The 24133-nt window shown below is 41.0% G+C and overlaps 1 long non-coding RNA gene across 2 annotated transcripts in view; it reads left to right on the forward strand.

Annotated features, from left to right (window-relative positions):
- Positions 1-24133, forward strand: part of LOC140478917 (uncharacterized) — a 234478-nt gene that overhangs the window by 30640 nt on the left and 179705 nt on the right. For both annotated transcript variants that reach the window (XR_011960894.1, XR_011960893.1), the window contains exon 3: positions 6618-6682. This is a non-coding gene — a long non-coding RNA (uncharacterized lncRNA). The remainder of the gene's footprint in view (positions 1-6617; positions 6683-24133) is intronic.

A 24133-nucleotide genomic window follows, 5' to 3' on the forward strand; every position in this document is an offset into this window, starting at 1 on the left:
AGATATCTTAAATTAATCAAGTTCCATTTGCCAGCATTTGACCCATATCCCTCTAAACTTCTCCTATTCATGTACCCATGCAGATGCTTTTTAAATGTTGTAATTGTACCAACCTCCACCACTTCCTCTGCCAGCTCATTCCATGCATGCACCATCCTTTGTGTGAAAACATTGCCCCTTAGATCCCTTATAAATCTTTCCCCTCTCACCTTAAAACTATGCCCTCTCGTTTTGGACTCCCCCTATCCTGGGAAAAAGACCCTGGCTGTTCACCCTATCCACACATCTCATGGATTTATAAACATCTATAGGGTCACCCCTCAGCCTCCAATGCTCTGGGGAAAACAATCCCAGCCTATTCAGCCACTCCCTATAGCTTAAAAACTTCAACCCTGGTAACATTCTTGTAAATCTTTCCTGAGGCCTTTCAGGTTTCACAACATCTTTCCTATAAGCAAGGAGACCAGAATTGCATGCAGTAATCTAAAACTAGCCTAACCAATGTCCCGTACAATCACAACACAACCTCCCAACTCCTGTACTCAATGCTCTGACCAATAAAGGGAAACATCCTTCTTCACCATCCTATCTACCTGCCAGTGCACTCTTAAGGAATTATGAACCTGCATTCCAAGGTCTCTTTCTTTGGCAACACTCCCCAGGACCTTACTGTTCAGTGTATAAGTCCTGCCCTGATTTGCCTGACCAAAATGCAGCACCTTGCATTAATCTAAACTAAATTCCATCTGCAATTTCTTGGCCCATTGGCCCATCTGATCAAGGTCCTGTTGTGGTCTGAGGTAACCTTCTTTGCTGTCTACTATACCTCCAATTTGCAAACTTATTGACCATACCTCCTGTGTTCACATCCAAATCAGTTATATAAATGCCAAAAAGCTGTGGACCAAGCACCGATCCTTGTGGAACACCACTGGTCATAGGCCTCCAGTCTGAAAAGCAACCGACAACTACCACCCTCTGTTTCCTACCTTCGAGCCAGTTATGTGTCTAAATTGCTAGTTCTCCCTATATTCCATATGGTCTAACCTTGCTAACCAGTTTACCATGTGGAATCTTGTGAAACACCTCACTGAAGTCCATACTCTGTCTTCATCTTTGTCATTTCTTCAAGAAATTCAATCAAGTATGTGAGACACGATTTCTTGTGCACAAAGCCATGTTGACTATCCCTAATCAGTACTTGCCTTTCCAAATACATTTAAACCCTGTACCTCAGAATCCACTTTAACAATTTACCCACCATTGATGTCAGGCTCACCAGTCTATAGTTCCCTGGCTTTTCCTTACCACATTTTTAAATAATTGCACCATGTTAGCCAGCCTTCAGTCTTCCATTATCTCACCAGTGACTAACAATGATACAAGTATCTCAGCAAGGGGCTCAGCAATTATTTACCTAGTTTCCCATAGAGTTCTAGGGCACATCTGACCAGGTGAAAGTGAGGACTGCAGATGTTGGAGATTTGAGTCAAGATTAGAGTGGTGCTGGAAAAGCACAGCAGGTCAGGGAGCATCTGAGGAGCAGGAAAATTGACGTTTCGGGCAGGAGCCCTTCATCAGGAATGAGGCTTGAAGCCTCAGGGGTGGAGAGATAAATGGGAGGGGGTGGGGCTGGGAAGAAGGTGGTTGAGTGAGTGCAATAGGTGGATGGAGGAAGGGGTAAAGGTGATAGGTCGGTGAGTGGAGGGTGGAGAAGATGGATAGGAAGGAGGATTGACAGGTAGGACAGGTCATGAGGATGGTGCTGAGCTGGGAGTTTTGAACTGGGTAAGGTGGGGGCGGAGAAATGACGAAACTAGTGAAGTCCACATTGATGCCCTGGGGTTGAAGGGTCCGAGATGGAAGATGAGGTGTTCTTCCTCTAGGTGTCGGATGGTGAGGGAGTGGCAGTGGAGAAGGCTCAGGACCTGCATGTCCTCGGCAGAGTGGGAGGGGGAGTTGAAATGTTCAGCCACGGGGCGGTGGGTTGATTAGTGCAGGTGTCATGGAAATGTTCCCTGAAGCGCTTTGCAAGAAGGCATCCTGTCTCCCCAATGTAATGGAGACCGCATTGGGAGCAACGGATGCAATAAATGATATTTGTGGAAGGGCAGGTGAAACTTTGATGGATGTGGAAGGATCCTTTGAGGCCTTGGATGGAGGTGCATCGGGAGGTGTGGACGTAGGTTTTGCAATTCGTCTACACTGCTGAATCCAGGCTCCAACTCAAAGACACCTCCTTCTACTGCCCCCTTAACCATGACCTCACACCCTCTCACCAAACTATCACCTCCCAGACCATACACAACCTCATCACCTCATGAGATCTCCCACCCACAGCTTCTAACCTCATAGTTCGGAAACCCTGCACCGCCCGATTCTACCTCCTTCCCAAGTTCCACAAGCCTGACTACCCCGGCCGACCCATCATCTCAGCCTGCTTCTGCCCCACTGAACTCATCTCCACCTACCTCGATACTGTCCCAACCCCCCTTAGCCCAGGAGCTCCCCACAAACATTAGGGACATCACCCACGCCCTCCACCTCCTCCAAGACTTCTGTTTCCCCGGCCCCCAATGCCTCATCTTCACCATGACATCCAGTCCCTCTATACCTCCATCCGCCATGAGGGCCTTCAAGCCCTCCATTTCTTCCTCTCCTGACGTCCCCAGCAGCACCTTTCCATTGACACTCTCATTCGTTTGTCTGAACTGGTCTTCACCCTCAACAATTTCTCTTTCAAATTCTCCCACTTCCTCCAGATGAAAGGGGTTAGCCATGGGCACCCGCATGGCCCCAGCTATGCCTGTCTCTTTGTCGGCTACATAGAACACCTCCGCCCTCAAACCACACCCCTCCAACTGCAACAAGGACAGAACCCCCAGTCCTCACTTTCCACCTCATCAACCTCCATATAAACCGCATCATCCGCCGATATTTCCGCCACCTACAAACGGACCCCACCACCAGGGATATATTTCCCTCCCCACTCCTATCCGCTTACCATGAAGGCCTTTCCCTCCGTGACTACCTGGTCAAGTCCACAACCCCAAATAACCCACCCTCCCCTCCTGGCACCCCTGCCACTGCAGGAATTGCAAACCTGTGTCCATACCACCCCCCTCACCTCCATCCAAGGCCCCAAAGGAGCCTTCCACATCCATCAAAGTTTCACCTGCACATCCCCCAATGTCATTTATTGTATCCGTTGCTCCCGATGCAGTCTCCTCTACATTGGGGAGACTGGACACCTCCTCGCAGAGTGCTTCAGGAAACATCTCTGGGACACCCGAACCAATCAACCCCACTGCCCCGTGGCCCAACATTTCAACTCCCCCTTCCACTCTGCCAAGGACATGCAAGTCCTGGGCCTCCTCCACTGACACTCCCTCAGCACCCGACACCTGGAGGAAGAGCTCCTCATCTTCCGCCTCGGAGCCTTTCAACCCCAGGGCATCAATGTGGACTTCAACAGTTTCCTCATTTCCCCTCTCCCAGCTCAGTACCATTCTCATAACTTGTCCCACCTGTCAATTTTCCTTCTCACCTATTCGCTCCACCCTCCTCTCTGACCTATCACCTTAACCCATCCTCCATCCACCTATTGCACTCTCTTCACCACCTTCTTCCCAGCCCCACCCCCTCCCACCTCATGCCTGATGAAGGGCTCTTACCCAAAACGTCGATTTTCCTGCTGCCTAACCTGCTGTGCTTTTCCAGCACCATGCTAATCTACATCTGACCAGGTCCTGGAGATTTATCCTACTTTCTGCATTTTAAGATGTCCAGCACCACCTCCCCTATAATGTGGACATTTTTCAAGATATTGCTATTTATTTCCACAAGACATTTAGCTTCCATATCCTTCTCTTCAGTAAACATTGAGGCAAAATATTCATTTAATATCTCACTGATCTCCTGTGGAATTGACATTTCGGGCATAAACCCTTCTTCAGGGAGATGCCTGAAGAAGGGCTTATGCCCGAAACATCGATTCTCCTGCTCCTTGGATGCTGCCTGACCTGCTGCGCTTTTCCAGCAACACATTTTTCAGCTTTGATCTTTAAGGGGCCCTATTCTCTCAGTAGTTACTGTTTTGTCCTTAATGTATTGAAGAATCCCTTTGGTTTCCACTTAACCTTATTTGCTAAAGCTATCTCATGTCTCCCTTTTGCCCTCTTGATTTTCCTCTGAAGTATAATCTTAATGCCCTTTTACTCATCTAGAGATTCACTTGATCTCTGCTGCCTATATTTGACATATGTTTCCTTCTTTTTCTTGACCAGAGCCTCAAATTCCCTATTTGCTACACCTATCACCCCATCAGCAACATACTGGATTCTCATTATCTCATTTTTGAAAGCTTTCCATTTTACAGCTGTGCCTTTATCTGTGGATATCCATCCCCAATCAACTTTTGAAAGTTCTTGCCTAATACTGTCGAAATTGGCCTTCCTCCAATTTAGAACTTTATCTTTTAGATCCTGTCTATCCTTTTCCATCACTTTTTAAAAACTAATAGAATTATGGTCACTGGCCTCAAAGTGCTCCCCCACTGACACCTCAGTCACTTGCGCTGCCTTATTTCCCCAAGAGTAGGTCATTTTTTTTTCTTCTCTGGTAGATATTCCCACATACTGAATAAATTTAAACTTCTTGTACACATTTAACAAATTCCTCCCCATCAAAGCCCCTTAACACTCTGGCACTCCCAGCCTATTTTTGGAAAGCTAAAACCCTCTACCATTACCAACCAAGTATTAGAATCGTAGAGTCATAGAGCTGTGCAACATGGAAACAGACCATTCAGTCCAAATCATCCGTGCTGATCAGATTAATTTAGTCTCATTTGTCAGTATTTGGCCCATATCCCTCTAAGCTCTCCCTATTCATGTACCCATCCAAATGCCTTTTAAATGCCGTAATTGTACCAGCTTCCACCGTTTCCTCTGGCAACCCATTCCACACAAGCACAACCCTCTGCATGAAAAAGTCACTCCTTAGGTCCATTTTATCTCTTTCCGCTCTCATCTTAAACTTATGCCCTACACCCTGGGGAAAGGATCTTGTTTATTCACTCTATCCATGCCCCTCATGACTTTATAAACCTCTATAAGGTCTCCCCTCAGCCTCTGATGCTCCAGGGAAAACAGCCCTGTGAGGGGCATGGATATGATAAATAGACAAAGTCTTTTCCCTGGAGTCAGGGAGTCCAGAACTAGAGGGCATAGGTTTAGGGTGAGAGGGGAAAGATATAAAAGAGCCTTACAGGGCAACTTTTTCACACAGAGGGTGGTACATGTATGGAATGAGCTGCCAGAGGAAGTGGAGGAGGCTGGTACAATTGCAACATTTAAGAAGCATTAGGATGGGTATATGAATAGAAAGGGTTTGGAGGGATATGGGCCAGGTGCTGGCAGGTGGGACTAGATAGGGTTGGGATATCTGGTCGGCATGGATGAGTTGCACTGAAGGGTCTGTTTCCATGCTGTATGACTCTATGACTCTATGAACTAATCCTATCTGCCTGCATTTGGCTCATCTCCCTCAAAACCTTTGCTATCCATGTTCCTGTCCAAATGTCATTTAAATGTTGTAATTGTACTCACCTCTACCACTACCTCCAGCAACTCGTTGCATATATGCGCAACCCACTTTTGCATTAAACAACTTTCCCTTGTATATTTAAAAATGATAACCTGCTGCATTTTGATTAATGCTGTGCTGAAAACTGTTTTGTTACAAAACAAAATCAGTATCCAATGCACCATTTTTGATTCATGTGGTTTAAAATCTGAAAATGAATTTTTAAGTAAGCTATGCAGGACCATTTATTAGTTTGCACTTTCAACAGTAAGCAATTTCTTATTGTTTCCTTTATTATTTCAAAGCTAATAAATGATATCTGTTTGCTCACTTGAGCCTAAAGGACATAGCTTAATTTCAGGATCTCCCCTTCCCCCCCACTCCCCCACCTCCACTCCCATCCCCCAAAATGAGCAGAATTATCGGAAATTCATCATGATGATTAACATGCAACTGACAGTGTGGATTGTAGATTGGGGATAGGGCCAGCCAGCAGTTCATCTTTTTAAAATAATTTGAAAAATTTGTGGATACTTATTTGGTCCTAGACTTAATTTTCACTTGATATTTTTGTATCAGTCTTGCTGACTTAAATTGGAAATGTGAACACAAACTATTGTGAACTCTACTCAGTGATCTTAGATTAGATTACTTACAGTGTGGAAACATGCCCTTCGGCCCAACAAGTCCACACCGTCCCGCTGAAGCGCAACCCACCCATACCCATACATTTACCCCTTACCTAACACTATGGGCAACTTAGCATGGCCAATTCACCTGACCTGCACATCTTTGGACTGTGGGAGGAAACCCACCCAGACACAGGGAGAACGTGCAAACTCCACACAGTCAGTCGCCTGAGGCGGGAATTGAACCTGGGTCTCTGGTGCTGTGAGGCAGCAGTGCTAACCACTATGCCACCGTGCAGCCCAGCATCTGGTATGATGTAAAGTGCAGTGATACTGACATGGAAAAATGATAATTTCATAATTCCTTATTTGTAATTAATTTCTTTCTTTCATTTTTCACAGTGCCAAGATGTGGAGGTATCAGTGTTGGACTGGGCTGGACAAAATCAGAAGTCACACAACACCAGGTGATAGTCCAACAGGTTTATTAGAAATCACAAGCTTTAAGAGCGCTGCTATTGTTAATGTCTGATGCACAGAAGATCCTTTGTTTTGAATCCATTGGACTAAGAGGCTGGACACATGGTGCATCCATGGTATCTTGTTATGATCAGTCCCTGGACAGGATATTCAATTAGTTAGAACTTCAGTCAGGATGTGTCAAAATGATTTTGGCTTCTGGGTAAGGAGGGATGAACTGGAGTCCCTTTATAATTCAAACCCATTCTCAGTTAGTTGCAACATGTTTTAAGTAAAAAGGATGTCTTTCAATATGGTTGCATTTTCCTAATCCAAATGTATTTATTTATTTAGATTTTCCAGAGATAAAAAAAGGTGAATTTATTAACCACTGCATGTGAAAAAATCAAAATAAAACACACCACATACACACTGCAATGGGAATTGAGTAAAAAGGTAACAGTTGAAAAGAAATCAGTTGTTGGATTCCGTGAAAAGTAGATGGTAGAAAGTTATCATTGTTGAGTTTGATGATACTGGTAATGCTGATGTTTATCGTGAAGCAGTTAACTTTGAGAGTCTTGGCTTTGCAGGTTAGTTGACAGACATTTGCTCTTTTTCCTTAAACACAGTGACTTCATTTGTTTATCTAGCTTCTAGCTAGTAAGAGTCTTTCTTTGTCTACAGCACATGGGAAACTAGTGGCTATCCTCAAGCTACGATTTTCACAGCACACAAGTTCATACTAGCACATCATCCCACTAACACACACAGAGCAGTGGTTGCTGTTAGCTTTTAACTCTTTTTAAAAAATATTCCTGAAGGGGTAAAACACAAATCTGCAGCTTGGCAGATAAATCATAGGAGATGACTTATTGCTGTGAGGGGTGGTCAGTGCCACATTATCCCTGTAGTCATGATAGATGAAGTCTTTTTTTTGGGTTGCATCTCTACCTTTCAGTGGTTGCTCTTTGTGGTTCACTTGGTACCTTTCCAGGTGTGTCATTCTATAGTTCTTCTGAGTGCTTTCCTAGACAGTCACGAAAGTTTCATTCATAGTTGTCCTTTGACTCTTATACAAACATATGTTGTAATTATAAGTTCAGTATGTCCATAACTAATGTGGAGTTGTGATCTTTCATTATGGCATTCTGTTAAGAGATATATAAAAAATGATAGTGATTACTAGTGTGTTGATTTTCTAGCTTTCCAGCCATTGCACAATATCTGGCAATGTAACAATAACAATACTTCAAAGCTATAGTTTTGAATTTTCAAGTTTGTTGCCTTCATTGGTCAGGGCATTGAGTATAGGAGTTGGGGTGTCATATTGCTGTTGTACGTCGGTGAGCCGACTTTTAGAATATTGCATCCAGTTCTGGTCACCCTTCCAGTGGAAGATGTTGTTAAACTTGAGACGGTGCAGAAAACAATTACGACAATGTTGCTGGGACTGGAGGGTTTGAGTTATAAGGAGATGCTGAATAGGCTGGGGCATTTTTCTGTATTGCATTGGAGACTGAGAGGGTGACCTTTTAGAGCTTTGTAAAGTCATGAGGGGCATGAATAGGGTGAATAAACAAGGTGTTTTTCGAAGGGTAAGGGAATCCAAAACTAGAAGGCATAGATTTAAGGTGAGAGGGGAAAGATTTAAAAAAGATCCACGGGTAACTTCTTCATACAAAATGTGCATGTAAGGAACAAGCTGCCAGAAGAAGTGATAGAGGCAGTTACAATTACAACATTTAAAAGGCATCTGGATGGATATACAAATGGGAAGGATTTAAAAGAGTATGGGCCACATTCTGGCAAATAGGACTAGCTCAGATTGGGCTGTCTAGTCGGCATTGACAAGTTGCACTGAAGAGTCTGTCTCCATGCTGTATCTCTCTATGACTCTATTATTTTTGTATACAGTCAGGGCAAATTGGAATCTACAACATAAATAATTGTTTTTGCTTCTATGCAGTTAAGATACAAATTAGGTTACATTGTTTCTTTTCAAATTTAATCATTTAATTTCTAGAATGCACAGCATAGAAATAAAGAAGAGAATTTGATCAGGTTTTGAGATGTCAAGAAGAACTTTTTACAGATGTGGAAATGCAAAACAATACTCTATTTTTCATGACTTTTTTGCTCCTCTCCACTGTCTCCCATATTTTCTTGATGGTATTTTTTTCTTGCTAAAACACTGTTCAACAAATGCAAGGGCTCTTTACTATATGATTCTAATAGTGAATGTTCATACTTGAATCAAGATACGCGAGTGGCAGCAGGGTATTACCCTGTTGGACTGACCTGAAAGGGTTCTTTTTACCACTCTAGTTATTGATCAGAAATGGTTCATTTTCCTTTATTTATCCACATTCTAGCTGATCAACGCAGAGTCTAGTTTTATTGGCTGAATTCCCACTCTGTCAAAACTAGATAATTCAATGCAGGTCAATTATTGGGAATTCCATTTTGTTTAGTTCAGTGCATTTCCAAGAACATTGTGGAATTTTGTTGTATACCTCAGATGGCAGCTCATTTTCTGGGAAAATAATTCAAGAAAAGTAGTCCATTATGGGTTTGTGAACATATATTCCAGACTATGTATTCAATAAAACAAGTTCTTGGTTTACACCTTTTAATGTTCCAGCTATGACAGTCTTGTAATTTATTTTTATTTATACTGTGCTCTAGTTAACAAATAATTAGGGGCCTGTTTCTTCTGTTACCTATAATTTAGAAACACAGTAAATAAACCCATATGCAAGGAATGTCTGTTTAAAAAGTTACTTTTTAACCAGACAAAGAAAACAGCAAATTGTAATGTCTGGGTAAACCACCAGAATGGAAAATGTAAACGACCAGTTTAGATGAATGGAAATTAAATTTTCAAGCAGAACAGTTATTGCAAAAATAAGCATATAATTACTACCTAGTAGATTGCTTAGGGAGAGCATTATGAAACATAGTAAATCACTTGCCACTTGTACATAAATTATAAAAATAAGTAATAGCTTTACAACAATGGTTTTTCAAGTTTCATTCCTTCCAGCTTTTATGAAATGTCAGATACCCAGTTCTATAGATAATGGAGGTATAACTAATTGTGTTGACCTGTGATAATTTTGCATTTGCTCAATAATGCACATTTAGGAATATATAGGTACATAGTCATAATTGTTCCTTTACAGAATATCTTACATTACATCAATGGACTGTCAAATGCAACTTTTTTGTTGAGTTCAATTTGTTGTAGGTTCTGTATATAAAACAAGTTACAATTATGGGTGATTCAAAGACACTTTCTTAGGTTCAATAGCATAAGAACCTATTGTAAAGCTGACTTACACTGACATATAACCACTGGCATAATCCATGGATTGTAGTAAGGTCTTCTGGAAGAATGAAATGCTCCAGAGGAAGACGCAACTGGTAGGGGATAAAAGGAGTCGATCAAGAGGCCCTACCTGCAGCGAGACCAGAGGAGGAGTGACATCATGAATCACAATGTGGCATGTGTGCAGGGAAAGAAGCTAATTGATGGGTATTTTGAATCTTTCAGATAAAAATAAGGTCTTCACATCTCTAGTGATCTTCTCTTTCCTCAAAGATAGCTGATTAAGTATAAGGTTGATACTGGTGATCTTCTTTTGTAAAAAATATCATTACAGCAAAGTGTAAAGAAAAGGGAATCTAGAGGAAATCAAATAAGTTAAATCATTACGATATTTGTGGCAGAATGGCTGATATATTGCTGGGGAAGCTTCTGGAAACCATGGTGATCCAGAGCAAACATTTCTGTTGTCACTGTTTGTAACTTGAGACATTTGGATTGGAGTTGAGGAGTTGAAACCAGACATGCAGACTTTGTGCCACATCATTGAGGTGAAAAGGTACCTGGGCTCATTGTTCCAGAGCATAATCACGACCCTCAGGCTAGATAATTCACATTTGATTGATGATCAGGGGTAGGAATGTGTAACTGCAGGTAAGGCAGGTATGAGGACACAGGAGGTTACATTCAAATAGCATCTATTCAACAATTAAAATGTTGATGCAAGCTGTGCAGAGGAGATGGGGAATTCAGGGAGGATGACAGAACTGATCGTGGTTCTGTGCCACAGAGAGTCATTCAAGTGGGGGAGAAAATAACAATGTAGATGTGGTAGGGAACAGTACAATAGGGGAATAGATACTGTTCTCTGCAGCTGTGAGCCGATGTCCAAAAGGTTGGGTTGGCTCCCTGGTCTCTGGATTAAGGATATCTTCGCAGGACTAGAGAAGAATCTAGAGTGGAAGTGGAGAGATCCAATTGTTGTCATATATGTTGGTACTAATGGCATTGATAAGAGATTAAGAAAAGTTAGGAGCTCCATTAAAAAGTAGTAATCTCTGGATTACTACCTGAGCAACGGGTAAACTGACTAAGGGTAAAGAAGTCAAGGAGTGAAATATATGGCTAAGCTTCAGTTCATTGAGCACTGGTACCAGTACTGGTAGGAGGGATTTGTTCCAATGGATTGGGCTTTACTTGAGCTGTACTGGGATCTGTGTCCGGAAGAAATCGCACCTCAGGAGGGTTGAGAAGAAGAGTCCTTCATGGTAACTTCATCTGGTGCAGGAATTGAACTCATGCTGTTGGAATTCTTCCAATGTTTCCAATGGTGGACTAAAGCAAACGTTTAATGAGTTAGGTTCAGATGTGAATTGTTAAGCTGCTTTCTTTTCAGCAAACAGTTGCAATCCAGTTATGTTAATCATTGTTATTCATTTATCATACAAAACAAAGAACATTGCATGCTTTCCCAAGTCAATGGGCCATCTTAATTGACTTAAGCAAGATGTTTCCTGTTATCCTCTAGCATTTCCAAGCCCAATGAAGAACTTTACAGCACCTTCTTTAATAATGTCTGACTGCCCTTGCATTTCTCTGTGATGGTAGAAGTTTGGATTCAGCGTCAGATTTTAGTCAAGCATCAACTGAGTTCAGAGTAGCTCTAAATTGACAATAAACCTGGCTGAATTGTTATAAAAATGATGGGTGAAACTTAGCAAAACCCTGAAGTGACTGCAGAGTTTATAATGAGGGGTTCCCACCTTCTTGATGGAGGCAATATAAAAATGTTGTCCCTCCTTTTGATTTCTTGAAATGTGAAACCCAACACTGGTGATTGTATACATGGCCAACAGGGGGCACAAGTTCCTATTTACTTATACTAACAAGAACTTTTGGATGCAGTAGATACTGGAAATGGCTATGAAAGACCTTCTGAGCAGCACATTCTCAGATGCAGCACAGAAGACTTTAATTCCTGAAAGAATGAAAAAGGAGATTTTTCTGCAGCTAGCCAAGAAGCACCCCTGCTCTCCCCATAAACCCCCCAACACACAGACACACACACGTCCTAGATTGCTGGTTAGAAAAACTGGCACAAATGGTCAAGGTCTGTGAACGGAGTTTCAATTACGATCAGGATTCCTGATGAAGATCTTTTGCCAGAAATATTGATTTTCCTGCTCCTTGGATGCTGCCTGACTTGCTGTGCTTTTCCAGCACCACTCTGTCTTGACTCTGATCTCCAGCTTCTGCAGTACTTTTGCCTTCTCAATTGCTATCTCCTAACCACTGCACCACCAATCTGCTTTATGTATCAAATTCCCATAACTCACCCATCAGCTATCTCTAACAAAGCTAGCCTACTCCTTTGAAAGACTATATGCACTCTCACTGCAGCAGATACTGAATCCCATTGTAAAGGAGAGATTGGAGTCATTTACTACAGAAAATTTGAAGATGGCCAAACATGGCAGGATGACCTCCCAGATTTTGATCCTATCCCATATCAATATTCATTCATCCATCAGCCCTGTCTTATTACATTGGTTCCCATCTCCTAAAATATTTTAATAATTTTATGACCTTGCCTCTCCCTATTTCTGTATTTCTTCATAAGCTGCTGTGTCTCTATACTTATTTCCATTCCTTTAAGATCTGTCTTCGAATCCATCTCTTTTGGTCACCTCATTAACAATTTCTTCTTTGGTACAGTCTCCATTTTCTTGATTCTATCTGAATGAATAATGATCTATTGTCACTTGCATGTTACAGTAAATAATCCAGTAAAATACAGTGAAAAGCTTCCACTGTCTCCACAATCTGGCGCGATTTGGAATAGTTTAAGAATAAAAAGAATAAAAAGATCAAGCTGCAAGAGCACCCATCTTCATTTTCCCACCTCTGTGATGAGTTCTGATCCCTGAGCTACCTCACCAATGACACCAGCACTGCCTACCACAAGCCGGAGTTGCCACCACTGCCTCACTGACACCCAAGAGCCCCCAGCTTTGGGTTTACCACAACCAGGAGTCCCTGGTTCTGCTGCTACTGCTGCCTCACCCAGAGATCCGCTCTGGCCGCCCTCGTCTGCAATGCCATCTTTGCTGACGCCAACTGGAAGAAGGTGAAGAGAGAGAAAAAAAGAAAGAAGACAAAAAGGGTATGGAAAGAAGAGAGGAAGTGGCCAGTCTGGAAAGGACGAGCCCAAGTATTGCCCTGCCATCTTGGAACATCTTTGTGCAATGGTTTGTATTCTCACATTCATAAATGTATTATCACTTTACATCATCAACTGTCATAGTAAGTGCAGCTATATGAATGAAGCTACAGAGGCTTCCAACCTAAAGGCCATACAATGCTAGAACACTGTTTGAAGGATTGTTACTCTTTCCTTCATGCCCAGCACTGCATACATTCTTGCCATTGTTTTATGTGTAAGCATCACACATTGTAAAGTCTTTAAACAGTTGGCAATGTCAATTTTTACTGAACAGTAGGAAATGCAAACACACTTAAATTCTCCTAGGACGAAAAGGGGCTACTTTGCATTGAAACAACAACACATTTACAGCCACAGAATGATGACTTCACCCAAGTCAAACATATTGAAAGTGAGTGTCAACTTAGTTCTGTCTGGCTTGATGTACCAAATGCTGCACTGCTCTATTGTGGTCAAGGTGATGTTCCTCCTGCTCAATATCTTCATCTTACTTCTCAGATGACTGTTGATGTTCTCCCAGCTCTTCAACGTCCATTACATCTCTTCATTGCCTGTTCCAGTTGTGCAAAGCACTGTATGTTAGGATTATGTAGCCCAATCTGTCTCAAGTGTATTGCAAAGCTCTTCCAATCCAATCCAGAACCTCATCCTCAGGAGGGTTATCATCTGCTCCATGATAGCCCTGTTTGAAGAATGGGCTACAATGTATCTGCTCCTGCCCATAGTTAGGGATTTGCTGATGACCTATGGTTACAGAGAGTACATTTTGACTCTCAGCACACATCCTTGTAAGGCATCACTTTTGAAAAGAAACAGGAACCTGAGATTATCAATAATTATCCTGCATCATGGCAGGACTTGTTGTTCCTCAATCTCTCTATTCCGGGTAGGTTTTGCTTCCTGGTAGGATGCTCGGAGTGACTGGCCCACACATTAAAAAGGCTTGAGTTTAAAAGCAACAGCTTATAGCAGCTGGTGAGGGAAATAAACTGGCTTTCTTCAAGCTTCAGTACTTCTTATTGCAGGAAAAGGCACACCACCTACTCTTCCAGTGATTCAAAGGCTTCCAGTCATATCCAGTCATAAGCTAAAAACAATGACTGCAGATGCTGAAAATCAAATACTGGATTAGTGGTGCTGGAAGGGCACAGCAGTTCAGGCAGCATCCAACGAGCAGCGAAAATTTTGCTGCTCGTTGGATGCTGCCTGAACTGCTGTGCTCTTCCAGCACCACTAATCCAGTCATAAGCTGTTCAGCTAACAAGAAGCCTATCACTTAGTTGTTAACAGGCTGATGGCTTTTGCCACTTACAGCCGTGCACCACTTCATAAATGGCTGAATTTTACTTTGGACTGACAGTAATTCTCTTTGACCTGACTGGGACTACTCCTGTTAAAATGTAGCCATTATTTGAAGCATATTCAATGTGTTTGCCATATAAGCAGCTGCCATATGGCACAGATGTGACTTTGATGTACTATGGTGCTGTACAGCAACATGTTCACCCTTCAACTGATCACCCATGACAGGTTTGACTGGCTTTGTATCTGTGCTAAAAGACAAAGCAAGAGGGAAGTACTGTGAGACTGTAAGTTCTGAGTGATGCAGCAATGCATAAAAAAGCCAAGACAAAGAGGTTGTGCGATTCAAGTAGGTCCAAAGTGAGTGTGCACTAAGCCAGCAAGCTGAGAGCCCTGAGGTGCACTCTGTTTCGATGCAAGAGTGGGGTGCTTGTGTTTGTTCACAAAGTGGCCTGGCAACAACATTACAATGAAAGGTGTTGGTGCACTACACTGTAATATTGAAGTGTTGGACAGCATCATAAATGACTTGGGTATGGTCCATGAAGGTGTGGTGAGACTGATATGTGACTGATACCAACCTTCTTACATAAAGAACACAGCTGGATGTTGCCCATGGTGTGTGCCCTGAAGCGTGGGCACTTCGAGCAAAGATGGAGGTCCAGAGGAGCAAGTGGCAAGTTGGAGCTGCCAAGTACCCACTCAAACTTTCATAGAGTCATAGAGATATACAGCACAGAAACAGATCCTTCAGTCCAACTCGTCTATGCCGACCAGATATCCAAACCAATCTAGTCCCACCTGCCAGCACCCGGCCCATATCTCTCCAAACCCTTCCTATTCATATGTCCATCCAGATGCCTTTTAAATGTTGCAAATGTACTAGCCTCAACTACTTCCTCTGGCAGCTCATTCCATACATGCACCACCCTTTGTGTGAAAAAGTTGCCCCTTAGGTCTCTTTTATATCTTTCCCCTCTCACCCTAAACCTATGCCCTCTGGTTCTGGGCGCTCCCACCCCAGGGAAAAGACCTTGTCTATTTATCCTATCCATGCCCCTCATGATTTTACATACCTCTATAAGGTCACCCCTCAACCTCCGACCTCCAGGGAAAACAGCCCCAACCTATTCAACCTCTGCCTATAGCTCAAATCCTCCAACATCCTTGTAAATCTTTTCTGAACCCTTTCAAGTTTCACAACATCTTTCCGATAGGAAGGAGACCAGAATTGCACGCAATATTCCAAAAGTGGCCTAACCAAAGTCCTATACAACTGCAACATGACCTCCCAACTCCTTTACTCAATGCTCTGACCAATAAAGGAAAGCATACCAAATGCCTTCTTCACTATCCTATCTACCTGCGACTCTACTTTCAAGGAGCAATGAACCAGCCCTCCAAGGTCTCTTTGTTCAGCAACACTCCCTTGGACCTTATCATGTTGAAAATTGTCACCGTCTTGTTTCTCTCTGGTGTATGGAAAAACAGGAGGCTGCAATTTAGTTAAGATTAGGAGCTAGTGAAATGTTAATATGTACAAATAGGCCATTCACTACTCATTATCGAAATTCTTGCATCGGGTAAAACGATGGATTGTAAATCAGACCTTTTCGCTTGTTGTCGGGAATCTCACCTTTCTGATCTTGCCATATTTTTCCAATTGACTCAGGATTGTCTGAGTCATTTAGGAGCTGAGATGATTATCTTAAAAATGAGTAAGGCACTGTGGCTTTTTGAACAGAATTTCACAACCTAAAGGTCTTAAAGAGACAAAAGGAAGTCTGCAAATGCATGCATTGGAATCTGAAATGCAATAAATAAATAGTAGATAATTCAACCCAGTAGCTGACAGATTTGACTCATAAATTATTACCATAGTGTCATAATGTCATAAAGCATGGAAACAGATCCTTCAATCCAACTCATCCATGCTGATCAGATATTCTAAACTGATCTGATCCCATTTGCCAACATTTGACCCATGTCACTCTAAACCCTTCCTATTTATATACCCATCCAGGTATCTTTTAAATCTTGTAATTGTAACTGCATCCATCACTTTGTCTGACAGTTCATTCCATATATGTGCCATCCTCCACGTGAAAACGTGACCCCTCAGGTCCCTTTTAAATCGTTCCCCTCTCACCTTAAACCTAAGCCCTCTTGTTTTGGACTCCCCTGTTCTGGAAAGAAGATCTTGGCTACTCACCCTATCTGTGCCTCTCATGATTTTAGAAACCTCAGAAGGTCACCCCTCAGCCTCCGATGCACCAGGGAAAGAATTCCCATCCTATTCAGCCTCCCCCTCAAATCCTCCAATCCTCATTCCTTTGTTTTTTATTTTACCAGACACAAAACATTTTCAGTCTTTCAGTTTGCTTTCAATGCAAAAATTGATTTTTTTTCTCTCTTTTCAAGTTATTTTCAGCATTCAGTTGTTGACAATGTTTGAGGTCCTCAAACCTTGTTTTCTTCCTGAATTTAATTTTCAGGTAGTAAAAAAACTATTTGTCTTATAAACTGTTATATTTTTTGTATAAAATCGAATCACACTTTCCCACCTTCTTATGCCCATGATCTATTTGTTGGTCCACACCGCATTTCTAACTCATTCTTTTCTTGTTCAAAGAAAGATTTTGATCCCTGTCTCCGCCTGTAATCTGGTGCTCCACTGAGCCCTCAATTGTTTTCTTTAATTAGGATTTACCTTCCTAGTCTAAACCTGCCTATTCTTCTTAAAATATATCCTGAGTGCTCACTCATATAGTTTGAGTGTCCTTAAGCTCAGAGTTCCTCCGTGCAATACTCTATAAATAAATGACTGTCTTATCCCTTCTAATTTCCTGTAAATGTCTGCATCTTTTTATGTTGACAGTACTGTAGGGCAGAGTTCAAGGACACATTTGTACAATGCAACCTTTCAAGCTCAATAAGGTCAATGGTACCAAACTCGTTTCACTTGGCCTTGACGTTTTGCTTTCTAACAAAATTAAGTAACAGATATTAGAAAACAAAAAAGAATCACAATTTTATCAATGGTAAGGCTTTGCATAACACTTGCAGAAAATATTTTTGCCATTTGGCATTTGTCAAGTCAAAGCTTTTCAGATCATTTCCATGTATTCCATAAAACTATGCTATTTCTATTTGGTTTACATTAAATCAGAACAACCTGTAATTTATAATTGTGATTAATAATTTGTCCTAAATCTCAGGGCACAAAGCAGTACCCATAACTTTTTATTGCACTGAGTTTCTACATGGAATGAAAAATATGTCGGGTAATAATTAAATGTGCCATTGTGGTTTGAACTGAATGTGATCTCACGCATGGATTGTGATTTGGTCTGTGCCAAAGAAGAGAAATGGTATTGATGTCCTTTTAGTGGCATCTTTGTCTGCTTCTCAAAAAGGTAAATTCTAGGCAAAAGGGTCCATTTAAACATGTGATTCACGATGTGATGGTTGTTAAACATTTTCCAAGTATTTCTCTCCTTTTGTGGACCTTTGATATTTCCATTAAGAGCTACAACTCTGAAACTCAATCCGACAGAGGAATTTTTCCGACTTTAATCTGGATAGAAGGATGTATAAATACAATTGTTACAGGCAGATTACAATGTTGGTGGCATTCTTTATTACATTTTAACAGTTTCAAATAAAACAGACATGTAACATAAGAAAAGCCAATAAAATTGAATTAAAAAGAAAACACTTTTTTTCTTGGCCCTTAGAACAGCCAGATTCTAGCATTATTGTATTTAGAAAATGCCTTTTTATGGATGTTTGAAATGGTGAGATAAAAGTGTGCTCAACTTGCTGTGGTTAGTTGTTGCATGGAACTGCACAGTGAAGGTATTACTAAGTGATTTTTTAATCAATCAGAAATAATGTTGAGTAGCTGAGCTGTGACAAAATTTCAAACACTGCTGTTCATGAGCAATTTATTAAAGATTTGGGGAGTTTGCAAACCTACTCATTAACACCCAGATTTGCAGAATTTTGTTCCAAGAGATAGTAAATGATGCTCCTTAACCTTTAGACAGTAAGCAAATCATTAAAATGGACCTAACTGCATGAATGAGTAATTGAACAACTTGTATTACTGCAGGAAAGAGCAGAGGAGCTGATCACTCAGCAAAATTGCTGGACAGAGCTGTAATATATACCATGGCAATAGACAAAGATAAATGAACACCCTCCCCAGAGTTTTCTGGTACAAGGGTAGGAATTGATTGCAGATGTAATGATTGCTATACTCAAAGATAGAAATATATGAGATTAACCTGAAGAATGTAGCTAAGTATTGTGTCATGTCTTATAGCCAGTATGGCAGAATCTCTATAAGAAATGTGTTTATAATATCATGGCTGTATCCTTGTATATAGCTTGAAGGTTTAAAAATCTCATTATCTCAGGCCAACTGAAAAATGACACTTTAACAAAAGTATGCTCTTCTATTAACAGCTTGAATTGCCAAATACCTTAAAATTAGTCTATCCACTTATTTGCCAGAGGAATATAATTGTATATAATAACTAGTTGTTATGAATATTTGTTGGATTCCTCAATACCACGATATCTATGCTCACCTACTTGTGTTATAAGAGAAAGCGTAAGCATTGTCACATCAGATAAAAATGCCCCGTTGCAGGCAAGCTCATACCACAAATGTAAGCAGAAAGTACTATTTGAAATGCCTAGTACAAGGGGCTTGCCAGTCCTCAAAGTACATTTAAATAGTTTTGTTCTTTTACAATGTTAATTAGTGTTAGAACTTTACTCTGTGTTAAACTGCCGTGAATTAACAAGGGTGCTAATGCATAACACAATGGTAACATTCCAGTATGGGAAAAATATAGCCAGGAACAATAAAAGCCAATGGTACTACGTCCATAGAATGGCTCTGAGTCTAAAAGGTTGCTAAGTTCTTGTATACTCCATTCTAATATGTGCTGTCTTATCCTGCAAACAGATAACCTGTGTCACAACATTGAAAAAGAGAAAGGTGACTGTAGACAAAGTTGCAAATGGATTTCTTGGGTCCATAGATGTGAAATATTTGGCTCTTGGAGTACATTTGTAAATAATGTCATTACACAACCTACCAAGACTATCCCATGTATGCTGAATTTTAGCTACTCAAGGATTGTCTGGTCCCAAGAGGTTAGGGTGTAGTCCAAAACACGAGAGGTTCATGCAAATACAGTTGGGTAAACATTTATTGGGCAAGTTGAAGGCAGGGATCACAGCCACCTAGTGGCTGTCGCCAAACTTCCCAGGTATGTATTATATCACATCTGGAAGCAGGAGGTATCAACACTGAATGTCAATTCCCTTACCCTCAAGACTGTAAATCTAGATTTTAAATGGAAGCCACCAAACATGCAATTTGAGCTTTTAATCTCTGCAGCGTAACTTCAGACATTGGTATTTTGAATGCTATGAACACTTTAATTGGGACACTTCTGAATAATCAGCTGATGTAACAGCTAGATGGGTTTTCCCATGTTTTGAAAACTCACTGTTTGATGTGACTTCCTCTGAAAGGCAGCACTACGTCTACAAAAGCAAGTTGCCCCTTTCTGTCAATGCAGATCTCTCCATCGGTGGGGGTGTTGGAGAAGCAAGACAACTCTTGAGGACCTTAACCTGCATGTTATCCCTTTTTGTTCTTTTTGGTTTATTAACTCAGATAACTTCTATTGCGAAATCCTTCATGACAAACTGTAGTTTCATGACCATTGCTAATCAAACTAGCACTTTATGGCATATTTATTAATTAATTGAATTTAACTTGCCTCAGTTATTGTGCTGAGATTTGAATTCATATTACAGGCCCCTTAAGCAATGAGGAGCTAAACGATGGCACAGTTATTAATGTCAGTGCATGTGTGCAAGTTTTCTGAATGAATGAGTAGGCAGCATGGAGGGTATGTAGGGTTATTGGTGTTACAGGTTGGGGTGAGAGGGGGTGAGTTGGAGGTTATGCATGCATGAGTCAAAGCTTAGAGCATGAGACTCAGCAGGAGGTGGTTTTAGTAGCAGAGATATTAACATAGGAACATTGGAACAGGTGTAGACCAGTCAGGCCCTTGAGCAGGTTTCGCGAGATCATGGCAGATTTGTGGCCTAACTCCATATTACCTGCCTTTGGTCCATATTTCTTAATACCTTTGCTTAACAAAATTTTACCTCAGATTTAAAATTAACAATTGATCCAGCATCCACTGTTATTTGTGAAAGAGAGTTCCAAATATCTTTCACCCTTTGTGTTCACAAGTACTTCCAAACATATCTCCTGAACAGTCTGCCCTTAATTCTCACCTTAGTTCTAGAACAGAAATAGTTTATCATTATCTACCCTGCTCTTTCCAGTCAATATCTTGAAAGCTTCAACCAAATCACCCCTTGATCTCCTAAATTCTAGTGAAAACTGGCCTAATTTGTATAATCTCTGCTCCTTATCCCTGAGGTGCAGGTATAATAGAGTCAGTGAGAAGTATTGGAATGAAGGTGGTGGCACTAATGTTGGTGGAGTGAAGAAAGACATTGACCTTTTTTCCATGTTACTGGTCATCCCTCCAGATAGCTTCACACTCTAGCAGTACTAAAGTTACACTGGTAAATCCATTCTGGGTTTGTTCAAAATTCAACCAGCTCTTTCTGTTGTGTGTCTGTAGTAGAAAATGATTCTAACTCTGCACTAGCTTCTACTGCCATTATTGGAGGCCACAGAGTGGCTAACAAAGGGTAGGGAAATGTCATTCATTCTGGCAGGAAGAAGTTGCAGCTGAAGTACATTGTTAAGGCTCAGTACAGCAACTTTACTCCGAAGCCAAATCCATTCAGTAGGTGCCTACTTCTGCCAATTTGCACCTGAAGTAGAATTATTTCCTGGTATTATGACATCCATCAGCCACAGGAATGAAAACAAACCTCCACTTTTATAATTGATTTAATATTTGCACTTTATTGTTGCGGAAATAAATGTATAAATGTTAACTATTTAACCTTAATGGAAGCAAGGAAATTAAATATCCTTGCCATGTCACCCCTGTAGGCATAATGTTGCCTTATTGGGATCTGAATATATTTGGGAGTCATTTAGACAAGACTGAACCTTTACTGAAAAATTTTCTTTGTCATTATATTAATATTTGTGAAGGCCCAATAGTTCAAGTAGCTTATGCACAAATCAACTGTTCGACAAAGATTTAACAGCAGCCCCAACAGCACTCGTGGTTTTATTTGATTTTCTCAGCATCTCCTTTTATTTGCTGGCATAGTCTTTTCTGTTGCAATTGATCAAGTTGCTTCATGCAGCTATTGCCAAACATATAGGTAAATATTTACACAGATGAAGGCAGAGAAAGCAGGATGAATTGTTATTACTATATCTTTAGGGTCATAATTTCAAAATTTGATTGAAAATGCTTGCAACTTTTTTCACTGGTTTGGTCCTTGAATTAATTGAATCAAGAAGATAATGGAACTAACCCTACATATCAATTGCATAACTACTTTAGAAGTGCAGCCAGGGTTTTTATTGCTAGTTTCACACAGCTTTGTTCTGAAAATATGGATTTCTTAAAGAAATTCTCCATTCTTAAGAAATTGTTTGGATACTGTCAGTTGGACACCACAAGAGGAAACAAATCTCCATGCATATATACAATTATTACATACAAACATTACATTCCTCAGGCACGTAAGTGTCAGGGTTCGTATTAAGATATTAGTTTACAACAGAAGAGCTTGCTTCCAATAGAGTGTTATGCTTCAATTGTCTGAAACATGATGGAGTATGAGATTATATTACCCTCAGGCCACACACAATGACATAGAAGTGATATTATGAGAATATTTCTTAAAGGTACAATTAACATACTGTCTGTGATACATAACATGATATCTATTTTTCCAAAAACAGCACATGTTCTTATTTCAGTTAGTATATAAAAACATAAATCAATGTTTAAAAGAATAATATTTCAAAATTTGGTGTAATGTTTAAGATGTTTGACAACTTATCCTGATTTGGTGATCATATACCTATCTGGTGAAGTAAATGATGCTCTATGTTACATTTGTTTGACACTTGGTTATCTTGCTGCTGGTTGCTGTCACTCAACATAATCCATAATTATCATCAGTAGAATATTCTTTTCTCACTCTCTTCATACATGATCGAAGTGTTGTATATTGGTCTGTGTTGGTTTCTGTTCCTTCACAGTGCCACAAAGCCACTCCCTTATTTTCTGAAATCTGTTCCTTGGGTCAAGGAGACTCTTTACTTGATTTTTTTTCAGAGGGACAATAAACTGGGCCAGACTCTGATCAGTCTGGTTTGGTACAGAGATGAGAAGGATTTTGAGAGGCCTTTTGTTTATTTGTAAACAGATGAGTCTTCAGGCCAAAGTGGTCATGTTTTAGAAGTGACTTGTATAATGAAAGGGGAATAGTCTGCTCTTTAGCTAAACTGAGCTGAACAGTTTTAGTTCAGTCTTGAACTTGAAAGTTCAACAGAGAGCTGTGTGGAAACTCTCTGTCTCTCTCCAATTTATTGTCACATGTACCGAGGCACAGTGAAAAGCTTTGTCTTGTGAACAATACAGGCAGATCACTGAGTTAAGTAGCATAGATAAGTAAATAATAGGTAAATAGCGGCAAAAACAAAAACACAGACTGTTAAGAGTTTGTGAGTTCATTCAGTATTCAAAAAAAAAAGGGTAGAAACTGTTTCAAATCCGGCTGGTGCGTCTGTACCTTCTCCCCGATGGTAGAGGTTGTAGAAAAGCATTGCCAGGGTGGGATGGATCTTTGAGAATGCTGGTGGCCTTTCCTTAACAGCAGGCCTGGTAGATGGATTCTATAGATGGGAGGTTGGCCTTTGTGATTGTCCGGGCCGAGTTCACCACTCTCTGTAACTGTCTCCAATCTTGAATGGTACAGTTGCCATACCAGATAGCGATACATCCAGACAGAGCGTTCTCAATGGTGCACCTATAAAAGTTGGCAAGGGTATTCGTCGACATGCCAAATTTCCTCAGCTGCCTGAGGAAGAAGAGATGTTGTTGGGTCTTTGTAACCAGTGCATCCACATAAGGGCACCAAGAAAGCTTGTTGTGGATGACCACTCCCAGGAGCTTGACACTCTCCACATGTTCCACCTCTGTGCTGTTAATGCGTAGGGGGCCATGAGTAACAGCCTGCCGAAAGTCAGTAATGAGTTCCTTGGTCTTGCCAGTATTGAGAGCTAGGTTGTTCTCAGTGCGCCATTTTTCCAGGTCTCCCACCTTCCATCTGTACTCTGTTTCGTCGCCATCTGAGATTCGATCGACTATGGTGGTGTCATCAGCGAACCTGTAAATGGCATTAGTCTGGTATTTGACAATGCAGTCATGGGTATACAGTGAATATAACAGGGGGATGAGTACACACTCCTGGGGGGGCTCCACTGTTGAGTGTTAGTGATGATGAAATAATGTCCCCAATCTTCACTGATTTTGGCCTGTGGGTCAGGAAACTGAGGATCCAGTTGGAGAGTTGGGCTTAGTCTGAGATCACTAAGTTTAGTAATCAGTCTCAGGGGATAATAGT

Source organism: Chiloscyllium punctatum, chromosome 6 (assembly GCF_047496795.1).
Source record: "Chiloscyllium punctatum isolate Juve2018m chromosome 6, sChiPun1.3, whole genome shotgun sequence".
NCBI lineage: Eukaryota > Metazoa > Chordata > Chondrichthyes > Orectolobiformes > Hemiscylliidae > Chiloscyllium > Chiloscyllium punctatum.